Source organism: Netta rufina, assembly GCF_964035555.1.
Source record: "Netta rufina genome assembly, chromosome: 1".
Taxonomy (NCBI): domain Eukaryota; kingdom Metazoa; phylum Chordata; class Aves; order Anseriformes; family Anatidae; genus Netta; species Netta rufina.
In genome coordinates, this window is record NC_140123.1 from 145997109 (window position 1) to 146014929 (window position 17821).

Genomic DNA, 17821 nt, shown 5'->3' on the forward strand with positions numbered 1-17821 from the left:
CTGTTTTTTCTGTTTTTTTCTTTTTTTTCTTTTTTTTTCTGTTTTTGTTTGTTTGTTTGTTTGTTTGTTTGTTTTTAATTAAAAAGGGATGGAAAAGGAGGACAAAAACACCATAGCACGGTGCTTCTACAGAACCTGTCATCTGAGATATTCATTTCTGAAAATAATAGGTAAAGCCTCAGCATACATACCCACATACCCACCTACAATAAAGGCACTTCAATTCAAAAGTTATAGATAGGAAACAAGCAAGCATGGCACAGTTTGCAGCTACACCATCCATATCTGGGTCCTGAGGGAAGTGAGCACACAAGCAGTCCCAGCACCCAGTTTTACAGATCTCTGCCCAGTGTCATACTTGAAGCATGAGACTCAAGAGCAGATTCCCTCCAAAAGTCCACTTGGAACCAGGGCTAGATCTCACACAGGTGGGCTGTGGCACTTGCACCTTTCCTCCTTTGTCTCGAGCCCCCAGACCTGGCCCCTCTTCCCAGTGAATGCTGCCTTGCCAACAGAAAAGGGGCACAGGAAAGGGATGTCTCACTTCTGCTTTGCAGCTGGGCATCACACCAATCCATCTCTCATTGGGTTCAGCTCCAATATGCAGCATAGTGCCATGTCTCTTTCTTCATCCCATGCTTGATATTTGCATTATTGCTTACATCTGCCGCAGAGGAAGAGAAGCAGGGCCCTTGCTTCAGAGACATCCATGGTCTATGCTACAGCCACCCCAAAAGAGTGAGCTTGCCTAGTCTGTGCACAGAACACACAACTGTGGCTCTCCACTACAACTAAGAAGTTCCCAAAGGGGCAAGGGCTTGCTTTTGCAAGTGTTGCATATACACACAGACGTGTTATGGGAAATAGTCTCCAGAAGCTGACAGGGATGGGACAAGCGCTGTCTTTATGTTAGATACACTAAACAGAGAAAGAATCAGTCCCAGCTCTGTCACCCAAGAAACAGACTCTGAAACCTTTCAGACTCTAGGACTGTGTCACAGATGGTAAAAGCCTAAAACAGATGGGATGAGAAAGGACTTGGAAGATGATGATGATCAGGAATGGAACAGGCCAGACAGCAATAAGCAGGCTGTGCGCTGAGGAGGGTCCCTGCAGGATGAAGGCTGATACACAAGTATCTCAATATGAAGCTCAGTTCAGCCCAGCCAACTGTGCTGAAGCCATGAGGGCTGAGGCAGTTGCTCAAAAAACTCCGAGAGCAGGCAACTACTTTCTGTGGTCTGACATTTTAAGAAACTCAGCCTAAGGAAATGGAGAAAAATAAATCCTTCTGAAGATTCTCTTCTCAATCCAAGATGATGGTAGCTTAATTACACTGGAACTTATTAAAGGCTAAGCCTTAAAGAAAAGCAGCCTGTGAGATTTCAAAGGATGGAAACATAGAATTTAATGGATATTACTACTAAGTCCTACAGAATTTAATTGAAAACAGTCACAGGTAGATGTCAGATTCCAAACCACTGGAAGATCAGAGTAATGTGAGTCTACCTCATATAAACATTTACATAAATCAGAGGCTGCTAAGGGATTTAACAATGGAAGTTCTGCGTCAGAAGAGTGGGATTTCCAGCACCTATTTCCAGATTTGTGATTCAGGCTCTCCTACCCCATTTTCTGCCCCCTTTCTCTCCCTGTCACAAGACAGGCTTGCTGTAAGCAGCTTTCTGCCAGAACAAGCTCAGATGATTAAGCTAACTACCTCACAAGGCTCAAGGATTATATCTCCCTCTTTACTGACCCAGAAATAACCTTAGAAAGAAAGAGCAGACCTCGTGGTGGCAAAGGCTGGACACCGGAGGCAGGAAGAAGTGAATGCATCTGAAGAGTTCAGGCTATTCCAGTACCAAGATGATACCAGCTTGTTCCTGGAACACTCCTACCAGTTTTACTAGCAGCAAGTCATACTCATGGGTTTCAGAAAAGACATGTTTGAACTCTTCATGTACTCAGGTCATCTGGACACCACACAGACCTTACAAAACATCCAAGTGTTCCTCTACATATACTGGAGATTTGGCACTTTCTCCAAATCAAGCACGTTTCTGATTTAGCTAGCTTCCCACCAAAACTAACCCTTGGCAACTTTTTCTTCCCCCCTCCACAGCAAAGGGAGCCAGACAGGATGCCTAGGACTCATTTTCCTGCAGCTCGAGCATGTCTTATACCACAATAAGGTTTCTATGAAGGAACAAGAACATTGTCCCTGCAGCCACATTTCTTCATCAGGATGTTAGTTGGTGCACATTTCTGGAACAGCAGTTGAAATGGCAGTATTTCTATCACTATTTTTTTCAAGTAAAAAGCCAGTTCAGCATCATTTCTCCCCTTCTTTAAATGCAACACAGTTCATGCCCTTCTCTTCACCTCTACTAGCACACACTGCCAATCTGTATACTTACCTGTAGCATACATATTGACCAACTGAAGGGCAGAGATGGGGTAAAAGCCTGAACAAGACAATCACTTTTGAGTCACAGAACTGACACATATAGGAATCACAGCACTGCTGAGGCTGGAAGGGACCTCTAGAGGTCACCGGGTCCAACCCCTGCTCAAGCAGGGAGACCAAGGGCCAGTTGCCCAGGACTACGTCCAGATGGTTTTTCATTATCTCCAAGGATGGAGACTCCACAACCTTTCTGGGCAGCCTCTGTCAGTGCTCAGTCAGGAAGAGACCCACAGTCTCACTTATACTCAATTCCACAAGCAGGCCTGGTTTTATACGAAACTGGACACTCTAGCAAAGCCCTGATCAAAAGCACTTAGCATTATATGGAGATTTGCATCTCCCAGCCCTGAAGCATCCAAATCCCTATGTGGCATCCATAATAATGTGTGCAAGTTTTACAGCCAAGACAGAGAAGCAAAAGTCTTGTGAATTAAAGAGCTCCTAATCGTGGGTATCAAGGGAAAAAAACATGCATTGCCCTAAGAATGATATTGCAGGCCAGATCAGAAGTGCTACCATCTGCTCTCCTTAACTGGAAACAGAAATAACAGTACTTGTGAGTGTGGGGAAAGAGGGAAGAGAGATACTAATACCTAATATACAGAAAGTAGCTCTCCCAAATCCCTACCTATTCAAGGAAACAAAGTCGATCTCTCTGGAAGGCCTGATGAGCTCACAGACTGTTAAACTTTTTTACTTTTTTTCTTTAAGGTTCATGCATAACCCTAGAGCCAAGTGAGAGCCACAGCTATAGATTCTGAACAATCACCTACCAGACATGGTACAAGTTAAATAGGACATAAAACCAATTCACCCCTAATTCACTGGCAGCAAATCCCTCCCCAGATTTTCTAAATTCTTCTTCAGCCCAGGTCTTATCATGTCAGCAAGATACACGTTCAAGTGGAAAATATAGCTAGCTTGTGCAGTTCTGTATGCTGCATTTTAACTCTTGCAAAATGGCTTGACAGAAGAAGGGAAACTGCTTGTGCTATACCCAGCCAATCCTATTACAGCCTCTGCAAGGCAGTGTACTCCCACGTCTCAGATAACACACAGATTAACAAGGTTAGCTCTGTGATTGCTGTTGGTACAGGAGAATCAACATTAACAGGTGGGTTTGCTACAGAGAGGGTAAGAATATATTACAAGCGGGTCTGAAAATACAAAGAAATGGAGAGGAATGAGGAAGAAAACACCTCTGAGGGTGAAAGTACAAGACGCTCTGTGGAGAAGTTATATCAAGCACAGCAGAGCAGGTAAATCAAATCTCCACCTTAAATCTGTTTCCTCTCCATTGTCTGCATTTCGTGTGCATTCTGTTTTAAGTGAAAGGAATAGAGGAAAGACTAACAGACCTGAAAGTCCTGCTGGAGCAGGTCTATATCAAACAAACATCTCACCAGCAAGAACAAAGGAAGAAAAAAAAAGTCTTACAGGGTGGTTGGGGGAGAATGGGCCTCACTTGTCAGTGTTCTTGTTACACAAGCTGCTATTGGGACAGATTTTTAGCTCTTTTGCATTAAGCAATTGAGCAATACTATCCAGCACAGATATCACTGATCAAATGCCATAGTTACAAATCTGATGGCTGAAAGGACAGCCTTTCTGCTCTGGTGCCTGTAGACTGGGTGCAAATCTACCAAAGTAGGCCAATATCTTCCTTATTAACAAAAACTCTCCCCCCTCAGTCCCTGCACTGCTTCATTCTACCTCTCATGTAAAGAGAGCTACAATGCTTTTATTCTCCACTCACTTCATCTCTGCCCTATTTCTGAGGTCCCCTTGGCCCAAGTTTGCATACCTCTGAACCAGTGGCTGCTGCTGTTGTTTTGATGCTTTCCCTGGCTGGTTTAGTTCCTTTATTAGCTGCAGCATGTCTCCAAAGTTAGATCTGTTTCTCTCAGCAGTCTCATTTTGCATGAAGTACATATTACAATTGATTGTCTCCCTAATTAGGGGACTTTTAACATCTCTAGAGTAGAGTTACATATGACTGACAGAGTTCTCATCTCATTTAGTAGCATAAGCATTTATTCCTCCTTTGCTTCTCAGTTTAGGATATTTCTGGCATCTCAAGTTATGCCTTCACTATCTCTAACAAAAATAAATAAATAAAAGCCACACATGAATATCAAACTTCTGTAATAACCTTCCTAATTCCCCATTTCTATCTCCTGTGGTAACTATATAGAGTTTTGGTTCTTATTTTTACTGCATCACAAAGATGTAAGAGTTCTGCAATTTCATCTGAAAGTCCAGTATTTCTTTTCACTTTATGCTAGTTAAAAAAAAAGTGAAGAAATGCCGAAGAGAAAATAATAATAATAATAATAATAATAATAATAATAATAATAATAATAATAATAATAATAATAATAATAATAATTTTTAAAAAAGTCCTTTGGCAGGGGGAAAAGGATGTAAAAATATGGACTTGAAATTTAAAAAGAAAAAAAAAAATAGAACCATTTATTTTAAAAGATACTGCAAATTATTTGTGATACAAAGGAATAAATTATAAGTTTGTTTTTCTTTTTTTTTTAAAAAAAAAAAAAAGCACTGTAGACAAAGAACTCTACTAGCCTACGGCAGCAAGAACAGCAATTTTCTAAAAAATAAAATAAAATAATAATAAAATATAACAAAATAATAATAATAATAAACAACAAACACAGAAAACACAGGATCCTCAAATGCGTTGAGCCATTTCTTACAGTGCCAGAAGGAAGCTCAGGGATGCTAGTGAACAATAGGATATGCAGAAGAACCATTATGATGCTACAGACCTAGCTACTGTATCCTGAGAGAGGGGTAACCAAGTCTTTCCAAACATCCCAACTTGACCTGGATGCTGAAGGCTTCACATCAAATACAATTCAGAATACAAACAGATTTTAACAAGTCTCAGTTGCTGAATGCATACTCAGGACTGGCAGGGACAGTATTGCCCAGTTTGGGATCTAGACAGATTTTTCACAAGCTGAGAAATATAGTGAGGGAGGTTTGAAAGAAATCAAGAGTGTAGCACCCAATTTTTCACATTTTCATTTAATACAGAAAACACAGGAGAGCAAGGATAAAAGCTTTATATAGTAGAAAATTAGTAGACTTTTCTGATAGTGCATATTAAGATTAGACCTTCATAAAAGTAGAACTAGATAATCTTGAGGGTGGAGGAGTAAAAAAAAAAATCTGAATCTCAGCAGTGCCAAGAGCAATATCCTGCACTCAGGAGCTAACAGCAAATTCCACTTTGAACTGCTGGCTCATCAGGCATTACTAGTGAGAAAGGGGAATTTTCATACAGGATCCTGATTACAACCATGAGGACACCATTCAAAGAGTGGATGGAAATTCAGAATACATCATGCACCCAGGGAAGGAGGTCCTGTTACTTGCTTTAATTTCCTCCTCTCTGTTATCAACATTCGGTGAAAAAGAAAATCCAGCAAGTTTTGTGTTTTTGTTTTGTTTTGTGTGTGTGTATGCGGTTGGTTTTGTTTTTTAAGTATAGGTATTGGCAAGTTTCAAAATGTAATGGTTTAAAAAGACCTAAATTTTGAATGTTTGGAAACAGCTTGATACACTTTCCTCTACTTTACATACTGTCTTCTGGGACAGACTTTCTCTCAGTGACTATTTGTACAATGCCAAGAAAACGTCCCTCATCTTGGTTGGTTTAGTCCTCCTGGCACCTCTGTGAAAGAAATGAAAGCAAGTATCCTAATGAAATCTAAAGTGCCCAGGACATTTATCTATATTCAATTCCCTCCTCCCATTTCTTGGAGGGGAAGGGCTGTTTACTTAACCAGAAGATTACATTTGTTGATCAAAGGCAGAGGGGAATCCTCTCTACCTCACGCACCCCATCAGCATGCAGATTTCAGAGCCCAGCCTCACTGAAGCAGCAGTGTATGGTAACACAAATGAACTACCCCTATATTAAGTCACCAGATGTAATCCTGACAGAAACTCCAAGCTCTTGGGTCCTTCCTCCTCTGATCTCTCTCTCTCTCTTTCTCCTGCCTCCCCCTCCCTTTGCTTTGATGACTTTGACAGCCAAGTTCTTGGAGAGTTACTCCAGGTTACGTGTCACTTTTAATGGGATTCAAAGCTTTAATTCAGAAAGTGGCCACTCTTGACCTCTGACCCCACTACCACCCACTCTGCCACCCCCCTTCTTTCTCCATCGCCATGGAAATGAATAGTGGAGCGAAAAAATGGGAGCAGGCAAAGTCTAAAGCTTTTCACAGAGCCCCCAAAAGAAAGATGAATGAAACTCATTCATCAGCGAGCAAGAGACCCAGAGAGCAACGCTGGCTGAAAAGCGAGCCAGAGGGAGAGCAGGCAAGAGAGAGAGGCGGACAGAGATAGAAAAGGTTACCTCATGCAGGAAGTTATGTGATTTGAAAAAGAAAAGCACAGGAGGTGTGAGGGAACATAGTCCATTTTCAAAAACTGCAGATTCCACAAAGAAAGATGTTGTTATTTGGGGATGGGGGTTTATTTCCTCAGCCTCTTCCCAAAAAGAATTTCTCAACAGTTTACCAGGAAAGGATGGAATTTCAAAGGGAGAAGAGAGAAGTGCCTGAAAAGAAATTTCAGTGGATGCCTGTTGGATAGGTAGCTCATTTAAAGGAAAAAATAAAAATGAAATTACAAAGCTGTGTTTGTAGTGTCGAAGTTTCCTTAATTACATCTCCTATGTTGTATGTATTTTACCCCCTATGCAAATATCAAGGCAATTTTTAGCACTAGAGATCAGATGTACATAAGATGCAATAGCTTATTCACTTAGATATAGCAGAGATTTTCTGGCATATTCCTCTAGCTTCTACATTTTTCACATCCTCACTACAACAACATTGGCGAATAGCTCCTTCTTTCAGGGGTCTTGAACAGATGCATATTAAAAAAAAAAAAAAAAAGTTTAATAACACCATGTATCCCAACATCAGACAAAGGAAAGATGTCCTACTGAATGCTGGCCTACAGAGGTCAAGGAGGGAGCTTGTTGATGCCAGCAACAGAAAGAAAGGAAAAGGGAGAGAAAGGAAAGCCTGAGATGTAACAGCTCCAAAAAGCCTATTTATCTGCACCATCCTGGCAGGTGGGGGAGAAGCATAACAGAAGAAAGGCAAGAAGCAGCAGCAAACAATTCTCTAAAACTAGAATCTTTTACAAGAGGTATTAGATAAGAGAATCCTAGATTATACTGGGATCTTCATACCATTAATGACTTCCCAGAATAACCTGTCAAAATTCATCTCAAGCATACCAAAAATTGTGTAGAAGCCAACAGGACAATTCAGGATGCTTATGGGAAGAAAAGCTATAACAGGCAGCCCTCAGTAAGATGCAAATTATTACCTAAGAATGTCTTCCTGATAGAGAAATGATAGTGTAGTTCTGCCAGCCCAAAGATCACCAGTTAACCAGTTAAGTCCTACTCAGAAGAGAGTCTACCTGGAGATTAAGAAATAACTCCTGGAAATAGTTGCCCCTTGCAGAGCGATTACCATTCTGAACCATGAGATCTTTTTCCTCCTTCCTAAAGCTAGTCGGGCATGATTCCTTTCATTCCCTCAACTCCTTTAAAGAGAAAAAAAAAAAAAAAAAGACACTATTAAAATAAAAAGGTATCTCCCAAGAGATGGGGATCACTAAACTTTATTCACTGTTAATCCAGCGAACAAGATTCCAAGCTTCCTTGAAGTGGCATTAGCACCTTTACTGACCAGTGAGCTCAGACATAGAGTTAATATTTAAGCTTCAGCTTCTTGATAATCAGTATTACTCTCTATGGTGGCTCATACCCTAGCTGTAGCTAGAGCCACCAGGCAAGGTAGTTCAAGCACATAAGGAGAAAAGCTCACTTTAGCTGTGCCTCCACTGACAGCACAGACAAAATCTGCTGGAGCCACTTGGCTCAATGTAAAAATCACCACTACTAAAGAAATAGAAACAACAACTCAGTATACTCCTAGTCTCTTTAGAAATAAGGAAATATATAGATGTCCTGACTTTTTTGCCTCTTCTCCCCACTCCTCTGGCCTGAAGCATTACCTATTCTTCTCTCCCCAATGCCATGGACCTGTCTCTTTGAAAACCAATTTTCTGAAGAGACAAGCAGCAAGAAAGGTCTCTATGCAAAGGTGTTTCTAGTCTTCCTAAATTACTACTCATTCAAGGCATAGCAAAAGTTAGTAGGATAATGCCATTTCATGAATGCAGAGCAACCACTAGGTTCTGGTCTAAAATAACGTGTTTTAGCATAAGAACAGATAACAGTAACATCTTAGTGTTAAATTACTGCCTAAATGATTCTTCATTCTGGTGGCCTCAGGCTAAGGCTTTGAATTGTCTTCAGTGAAAATATCTCTGATCCATCCTTAAATCCCACTGTAGGGAAGTTCAGGTCAGTTCTGTGCCGCACATCTGTTTGTTAAACAGACAGATTTTGGCAGCAGTAAATTGCACCACAAATGGCTCCACAGAGGTGGGAAGCCTCATTTGGTCTTCAAAGTAACCAACTTCCTACAGTAAATTTAAAAACTTCAGTGCTCCAAACCATGAAGGACACCTGCATGTCATTAAGTACTTAATGCTGAGCATACAGCTTTCTGGGTCACCATCTGTTCCGTGGGAGCACCGGCTCTGGCTGCTGTTCCCAGTTTTGCCTGCTCTAGGGTTTGAACTGTCAGCCTTGGCAGCTTACAATTACCCAAAAGGTAGTACAGATGAATCTTCTGTGTCAGCTATACAAATTCAGAAACAGTGTCCCAAGAGAGAACAATTCAGCCAGCTAGAGTTCAATCAAGTCTGTTTAAGGATTAGGAGCTAATCAGGATAGCTCATAAGGTATATGCCTCTGTTTGTTGTATCTACTGCTGCCATTCTAATCTCATCAAGATGTCTGCCTACCTGAAATTATCTGGCTCTGGTAATACTTATCGTCTGTGTCATTTAATCAAAGTTCTCGCTTGTGCTTGGAGGTTTGCTATCAAGGCAACTATATACAAAAGAAAGTTCAAAATCAACGTTCTTGCCTAACCTATGGAAGTTGTTGAAAAGACTGTAGCAGAGAGCTACCTGCACAAAGCCAGAGAATAAATATCTAAACTGCAATGGAAATCCAGAATGATTCTCCCTCTGCTCCACAGGAGCAACATGGGATAGATGTGCCTGCACTTTGCCGAAGTTTTCAGCCTTGAGTTTCAGCCCTTTTCAGATTGAGTATCTCCAGATGGTTACACCACATAGATACCATTGTTAAATTAGGAAATGTTAATCACATAGAAAAAAAGAAAAGGTAATGGGGTCCTAGTGGTTACTGGGGAAGCATGACCTGTACACAAAGCAAAGTAGAAGAAATGAGAACAGAGGCTGCTCAGAGATTGGGGAACTGATGCAAGCTATAACCGCTCTCCACATCACAGGTTTACCTGCTTTTTGCCATGTGTCCTCCCCACCCAAGTTGTATTACACATGAAAATCCAATTCAAAGAAGTGTACTTTGTAGAACAATGCAGTATTCTATGGGAAAGAAATGAGCAGGTTTTTCCCCATTTGGGAAAACCTTTTTTGGGATTTGATCTTTCAAAAGCTTCCTAAATAAAGCCAACAATTTATTATAACTGTCGTTGGTTTTTGAATTGAACTAGACTTCAAAGCTACTAAACTCTTTTATTCTTCTCAGTGAGAGGAAAGCCACCATTTCTTCCAACTCTGGAAACAAAACTTGCTTATCCACATGAGTACAATTATATAAATAAAAGTTCCACACTCCCATCAGCAAAGGAAGCCAATAAAGCTGAAACCTTCCTTCTCGCTTTCCTGAGTCTTGCAAAGCCCAGAGGATCTATTTACCCCTGCACACCTTGCTCATTCCCCAAGTAAAGAGTAGGTAACTAATAGCACAGCCACTGGCAAAGATACTCTTCTCTGAATTCATTTGATTTTGTTTGTTTCATTCTAAAGAGGTAGACCTTTATGTAGACAGATCTATTTCACCTTAGATGCATGCCTTCATTGCTTTATTTACAGAACAGGCTTAATTTACAGAAAGTCCAAAGAATAGCAAGACAATGCTTGGATAAAAAACATTTGTGCTGAAGGACCAAACCTTCAGAAATAAGGGCTATAAATAAGGCAGGGTAAGAAAGGGGATAAAAAGAAATAATAATAAAAATAAAAGGAGAACACAACTCCATCTTTTGATGGTAAATGCCCTCTAATCATGGCCCTTCTGGTTTTAAAATGTACGTTTCCCCATTCGCTTTGGTTTTGACATTATGTTTGACTGTATTCTACATCTACAGCAATTGAGTTACAATTTGATATGATAAAAGGCAACACATTAGTTGTTACTTAAAACATGTTACAGCCTGTATATGAAGTAAATTGGCACCTAAATTGCAATATTCATGTATTACAGTTAAAATTAAAACTCCATTATTTGATGAAGCGTGTCACATTTGCCATCTTTTAAAACAGACTTCTGTTCTGTTGACCTTCCCACATCTCATCTCTGAGCACATGCAGAAAAACTCTCCTGTCAAGTCAAAATAGGTATTCTTGGGCAAAAGCCCCAAATTAGTTCCTTATGCCAATCTTCTGGAATCCATGACCCGCATTTGCTGCCTACTTTTCATAAAATGAGGGATCCACCGCCTTCCATGAAAGCTTTCGTGAAATTATTATCCTGCATCCCCATCATCTACCCTGTAAAACTGAAAATTAGTTTTTAATTTAATTTTTCCTATCATGGCTTTCTCCTGTAAGTTAGAGGCCTTATAACTTGTTATTTTTCTTCCTTAAAACATATTTATAATGTGGTTATCTGTCCTTCTCGAGTCCGTCAGATGGATTAAGCTCTTCAAAATGCATTATTCTGGTGTCTTTCAACAGCAATGTCTCCTTACTCTGGCCATCTCATGTATATGCCTAAGAATCATTTTTAGACATTTCTCCAGAGCACTACATTCAGAACTCACATGGCCATGCCTACCTCCTATGACCCCTAGAAATCATTTTTAGTCACTGCTTTCCAGACATTTTCCACTATGTGACTTTCATTCATTCATTCAGACCTAGAAAGGACCAGATCACACAGGGCTAGGACACCTGCATCTTTATTTTCAGCCCTGAAAACACAACAGGGAAAATGTCACCTATCCCTGAGACACAGACATAGGCATGGGAAGGAACAGGTGGAAAAAGGCTCCCTGCCCTTCCCTGGCAACTCTCCCCATTTCCAAAAAGGTAGATTGAGGACTTCAGCAGCCTCAGGCTGTTAATAACAATGCCAGTGCTCAGTTAGTAATGAGTTTTGCAACATTTAGCATTTTCCTTACAGCATAAAGTCTAATTCTTCATTAATGTTTAAAAGAATAAAATAATATTTTTATTTCAGTCTTCATTTTTAAAGAAAAATACTTGGAAGTGTGACCAACGGGTTGCATTTAAATAATAAAAACCTATGTAGAAGACCAGAACAAAGGATCCCATCATTGTTTTGGATTTTCTTCATCTAGTGATTTTTAGGCCAATATCCTGACAGGAAAGGGGGAGGAGTGGGGCTGTCAGTACTGTATTCAATGAGTATAATTACTCTGAATTAGCGCTAAGGGGTTTAGAGAAGAAAAAAAAATACTATTCCACAGAGTTAATATAAAGTGGGCTTTCATGTACATACAAACCCACAAGGAGTGAGCTACTGCCTGCTGAGAACCATTTGAGAGCCAGGGGATTGATCAGACTCGGCCAGCCCTTTGCTTAAGAAAAAAAAGCTGCAGTTGTGAATTACTGTAAAGCAGTATTCACATGACTGATGGGTTTACCCCCACCACCCCCCCCAACACATTTGTTTCAAAGATCCATTTTGTCTTCTGCGCTGATGGTGTGAATTAACCCCTCTCACAACGGCTTGGCTGGATCCTGCAAAAACAGTCCAAGGCCTAGCAGCTCGATGAAGCTTTTATCTTATGTAGTTGTGTGACTGGGAAAATTGGAAAGAGATGCTATTTAACACCCAGACTTCTGAGGAGCACCATAATATCAGCCTTCTCAAATAGTCTGCAAACCATCTGCCATCAGACCTGCCAGCTCCCCATCTTTCTGGAGCATCATTACTGAAGGAGCTCTGCTTCTGATTTCCCTTGCTGTCTGATACTCCAGCACCCACTTGTCCTTACATTCCAGGGAGCATAAGATATATTTCCACTTCTTGCCTTTTTAGCCCTATTTGTTATCAGCCCAGATCACATGAAGCTTTTAAAAAGCTCCTGAAATCTCTGAAATGGATAGTATGACACAAAGATAGATTTCCATGGAACCCTGATCACACACACCTGCTTACAAACAGGCCCACTCTATCTCAGCAACAGATTATTCAGTCAGAAATAAACTGTTTATGACAATGCAAACTGCCCTGTGCTATTCCTGGTTCCCAGTAAGACTCTTCACATATGAGTATGATTTCTTTTCCCTTAAAAATGGGAAAGAAGAAATGTATATGTATATAAAATATACACGTATATAAAAGAAGAAAAATGAAACAAACAAAAAAGTATTAAATGCTATTAGTTACATCAAGATGCATGCAGATAAGTGAAATGTAGCCTTCCCACACACAACCCCATAAACTCATATCACATTATATCTGCACCATCTCACTTGTCTTGCTCTGGACTTCCACAAAACTGTGTGTCTTACCCTACAGCACCTCTGCATTCACAGTCCTGTCCTAGCTGCATGGAGGAAAAAAAGGAAGAGAAGAAACGATGCATTGCCACCCCAGTTATCTATGTCACAGCTGTACTCCCTACCAATGCATGACCAAGATTTCTTAATGGCTTCCTGCAGCATCCTCTGCCCCTGCAGTGCAAGAGCCCTCCATCCCAGCCCAAGCACAGTTGTCCAGTGGTTTTACAATGAACATTAGGCTGGGGAGCTCCTCAGGATGTCCTGCCTTGGTTTTGTCAGGGCACATCGTGGAAGTTTTCTGTCCTCGAGCTTAGAGTGCCTTTTATCTCTCTGCTTGCACAGTCCTTTCTTTGGTACCATCTGTTGTGATAGTTAGGGTAGATGTCACAGGAATCACAAATGCCAAACCCAAATACTAGGAGATATCTCTGGTTTTTTTTTTAAAAAAAAAAAAAAAAAAAAAAAAACTTCAAAAGGGACAGATGCTGATGTAGTACCAAACGTCACACACATTCCAGCCACTACAGACTTAATTCTCACTTGAAGATGCAAGTTTTCAGGCCAAAACTTGTCATGTCTGAAAGCACCCAGTTGCTAAGTTAGTCCATGTGCAACAAAGTTATCAGGGACCAATAAAAACCAGTACCAGAGCTCAGCTTTCCAGGGATAAATGGGTTAGTGGTGAATGCTCAGCATCCTCTACAGCCTGCAGTAACTGCTGTCAGACCTTCTCCTGCTATGCAACAACTTTGTTTCCAAATTTTATACGAGTGCATTTTATTTACCCCAAAGGATGGCATGTTTCATTTCTCTGAGAAGAACTCTTTCAATTTCAGTGGATCTGTCCAATTTGTCAAGATCATTTTGACTTTTACTGCGCTTGTGACCTCTGTTGCTGTGATTTGCAAGTTCTACAAGTGTACCTTCTGTTCCCTCAGGCAAACAGGGAAAAAGGAGAATTAGATCAATGGCCACTATTCTGGGACCTCACGGAGCTGCACACTGCCTGTAAAACACACGTATTGAAAAGCAGCCCTTAAGACAGAGTAATGAATTCTCCTCGAGCCAGGGGTAGCGCTGGGCCAGCAGGGTACACGAGCATTACCAGTGTGCTGATATGACACCGCCATGCTAACAGAGTCGTCAGGTCCCATGGACACACTGTACAAAGCTTAAGGCTCACTCCTGCACCAGGCCAGCAGTCTTTTGTTTTTTCTGTCAAAAGTGTTTCCACCGAGCTCTGGCCAGGACACTAAATTATTCTCTTCCCTCCCCCACTAAATCCCCTAATTGTGCAGCCTGGTCCGGCAGCAACAGCAGCAGAATGTCAAACACAGGTGTGCTATTAAGAAAGGTCAAGTTATTTAACTCCCAAAGCCTATGCACAGTGGAGTACCATTAAATGTAGACTCGTTTTCCTCCTCATTCAACCTAAACAACAATTTACTTTAAAACAGAAGCTACTTGTCGTCACCTTGTGGGCTTTTTCATTTGCCATGTTCAGCAGCAGCACAGGCAAATGATTTAAAAGCATCATCAGGAGAAGCAGCAGGTTAACTCTAACCTCACTTAGCTTCTGCTCCTGCTGATACTTTGTGCGCCCCAGCAAAAGCGGTAATGCATTTAGAGTCACATGGTGACAAGCAGCACTAAGCCCTTGTGTCCGTTCGTAGCATCCTGCATAAAAGCCACTTGAGCTCATCAAGAATAAGAACGAGCTCTTTCTTAAGCCCAGCCCAATCCAGTTAACAGGCTTATATGGAAATGCTGAGAGACAGGGCTTACAAGTGGCAATGCACCTAACTTGCACACACTGCTTTACTGAAAATTAAGAAAGACAGTAGGTATGCACCATCCAGCATACATTCCAGTTCATAACCCTTTTCTCTCTATATATCTCCTTCTGAGATCCTTTTCTCTAAAGACACAAATTTAAGAAAAAGCCCAAATGACCTTTGAGATTAACAATCATTACTTTAAGTCTTCTTCCAGCAGCAGCAAAACCAAAAACTCCTGATAAATACAGCAGCACATTTCTGCCATCCTAATCAGTTAGCCTTCCCTTCCTGCTCTTGGCATGTACTTGTGTAAGTTGATTGACTTCTGCTAGAGATGCCAGCGTGCACCAAATTAGAAAGAAGATGCACTGAGGCTCTGAGATTGCTTGTTGTGACATTAGTTGGTGATAACATACTATTGCTGAATCCATCTGTGGACAGAGATGCAAGCTGGGGAAGAGGCTTGTCCTGACAGTCTTCTAAGGCACTTCAGGAGGTGCCTAAACTCTGCCCCCACCACCACAACCACAGAGCATATGGGGTAGCTCCAATATGAAGGATACAACTAAAGATGCCTGCCATTTTGAAAGCCAAAGATTTGCTTTGGGATTCATTATTGAAAGGGTAATATACTTAAAGTACCTGTAACCTTAAAACCTCAATTTTTTCATAATAGAAATAAGGGGTTAGGAGGGTGGATACATCAATTTTTCCCAGAATACGGATAATTCTAGGAATTAAATGAAAGACATTTAAGAAGTATGAGTGTTACTAACAGAATTTAATTTAAAGCATTCTCCAGGAGATGCAGGGAGACTAAGTCAGCATCAGATTAATTGAACACAGCCAGACTTCAGGGAAAATGGGTGGTTTTCACAGGATATTCCCCCTCTGACAACATACTTGTTTTCAAATAGTTGTCCATTTACCACAGCTGGAAAGCATCAGGGCATAAAATTAGATATACATGAGCACAATCAGCTTGCATTTCTGGTATCACAGCTTCCTGGAGCACAGTTTGCTTTAGTGTTAATCAAAAAAGGCAGTAACAAAAAGTATTAATGACAAGCTATACAGCCAATCTAAATCACAATAAGCCTATTTGATATATAACATTACAAATAAATAAATATGCATATAGTAACTATATATTTAATACAGTTACTTTGATAGACTTTAGATCAAGCCTTTAGCTGAAATGCTTAAGGGAGGGTCATTCTAAAAGTAAAAAAAAAAAAAAAAAAAAAATGTGCAGTCTTGAGCTATACACTCTACACACCTCCCCAGCACATAACAAAAAGACTGTCTGAGTCAGAAGTATAAACCTACCTTCTCACGCTCTCTACAATGAGCATTTTGTTGCTGGGAGGTACATTAGGAGAGTGTTTCCAACTACCATGTTCTGATCTACCATGGTAGAATACAAGCCTCCAACTCAGACCAGAGATAATCGATGTAAAATACACAGTGATCTAATGACGATGACATTATCATTTTATGGGAATGTGAAAACAAGATGATTTCAATAAACGATTTCTTGTCAGTATAACCAATTCTTATGGTGGCAGCTCACTTGAAGCTTACAGAAGAAAAGTTAGTCACAAAAAATGGAAAATAATTGACTCAGGAACTGGGCTACATTTTCACACTGATTTCCAAAGGAAGAGAGAATAGCCACAGTTACAATACATTTCCATGGTATGCAAATATAGGATCCTCTCACAATTCTTTGAAATCTTAACTTAGCACATTATTATGGTGGATATTATGCTTGGGAGGTTGTTGCCAGTCCTAAGAGAACCAGACTTCAAGCACAGCATTTGAGAGTCACTTCCTTCTGTTCCCTGCAAGCCTTCCTCTAATAAAGTATGCAAGGACTGAGCACAGATATTCTGAAAAGATGCCAAAGTGCAGTCACTGATGATACTCCTGGTCACTCAGAGGGAGGAGGGGAGCACTTTTTGAATGAATTTATTCACTCAAATATCCTTAAGAGAAAGAAAATGGAAATCCAACACAAGGGAAACTAATAGAACAACTTTGACAGGTGAGATGTAAAATGGAGAGTAAGAGGTCCAAGAGCAAGGTTGAGGAACAAGGAAGCAAATACATAGTGACAAGTAATAAGGCATTCTTTAAGCACATGGGAAAGCAGAACTCTGGAAGAGCTGGTGGGTCCTGCAGACTGCTGAGATGCAAAAAAGTCAATGGGGGCAGAAAATGAGATTGCAGAGAATTTAAATGGTTCCTCTGCTTCAAATTTCAATTGAAAGCAGGGAAGAGAGATGCAAGACCTAAGGTTATACAAGCAAAGAACTTGCCAGACAGAGTTAGGGGAAATAAAATAAAACAAACTCCTAGAGAAATTTGCTTGTGCTAAACTGCATTCCAGCACTAGGAGCTAGAGCTGTGAAAAATCCGTTAAAGGCAGATGTACACCTGCTAGCCTGAAATAAAAACCCTACAAACTATTTTTCACAAGGATAAATCATCCATCTCTAACCTGGAAGTATAGTCAGGATTCTTAGAGGATTCTTTATTAGATATAAATTGTTCAGATTTTCAAAGAAAAAACTATTACGATACCTTTGTAATCATGGGATAAGAGATAAGGTCCTGTTACTCTTGAAATATTAGTCAAGCAACTGAGAATCCCATATTAAGAACAATAACTTCTTCATACAGAAGGGGGCTGGCTGGTAGTGACCAAAAGATCAGCCTAGAATCAGTGTTGTTAAGTGCATTTCTGAAGCATCTGATAGAAGGAATGCAAACCAAGGTAACAAGTTGCACTACTCATAGAAAACAATGATTAGTCTATAGTATGGAAGCCTTTGTCCTCTCAAAAACCCATGCAACTGAA

At 40.5% G+C, this 17821-nt stretch overlaps 1 protein-coding gene across 1 annotated transcript in view; it reads right to left on the bottom strand.

The window, feature by feature from the left end:
- PTN (pleiotrophin) overlaps window positions 1–7980 on the bottom strand; it is a gene marked incomplete at its 3' end in the record, with an annotated part of 49479 nt that extends 41499 nt beyond the window's left edge. Inside the window, exon 1 of the mRNA XM_084305844.1 lies at window positions 7940–7980. The remainder of the gene's footprint in view (window positions 1–7939) is intronic.
- Window positions 7981–17821: the final 9841 nt, after the last annotated feature.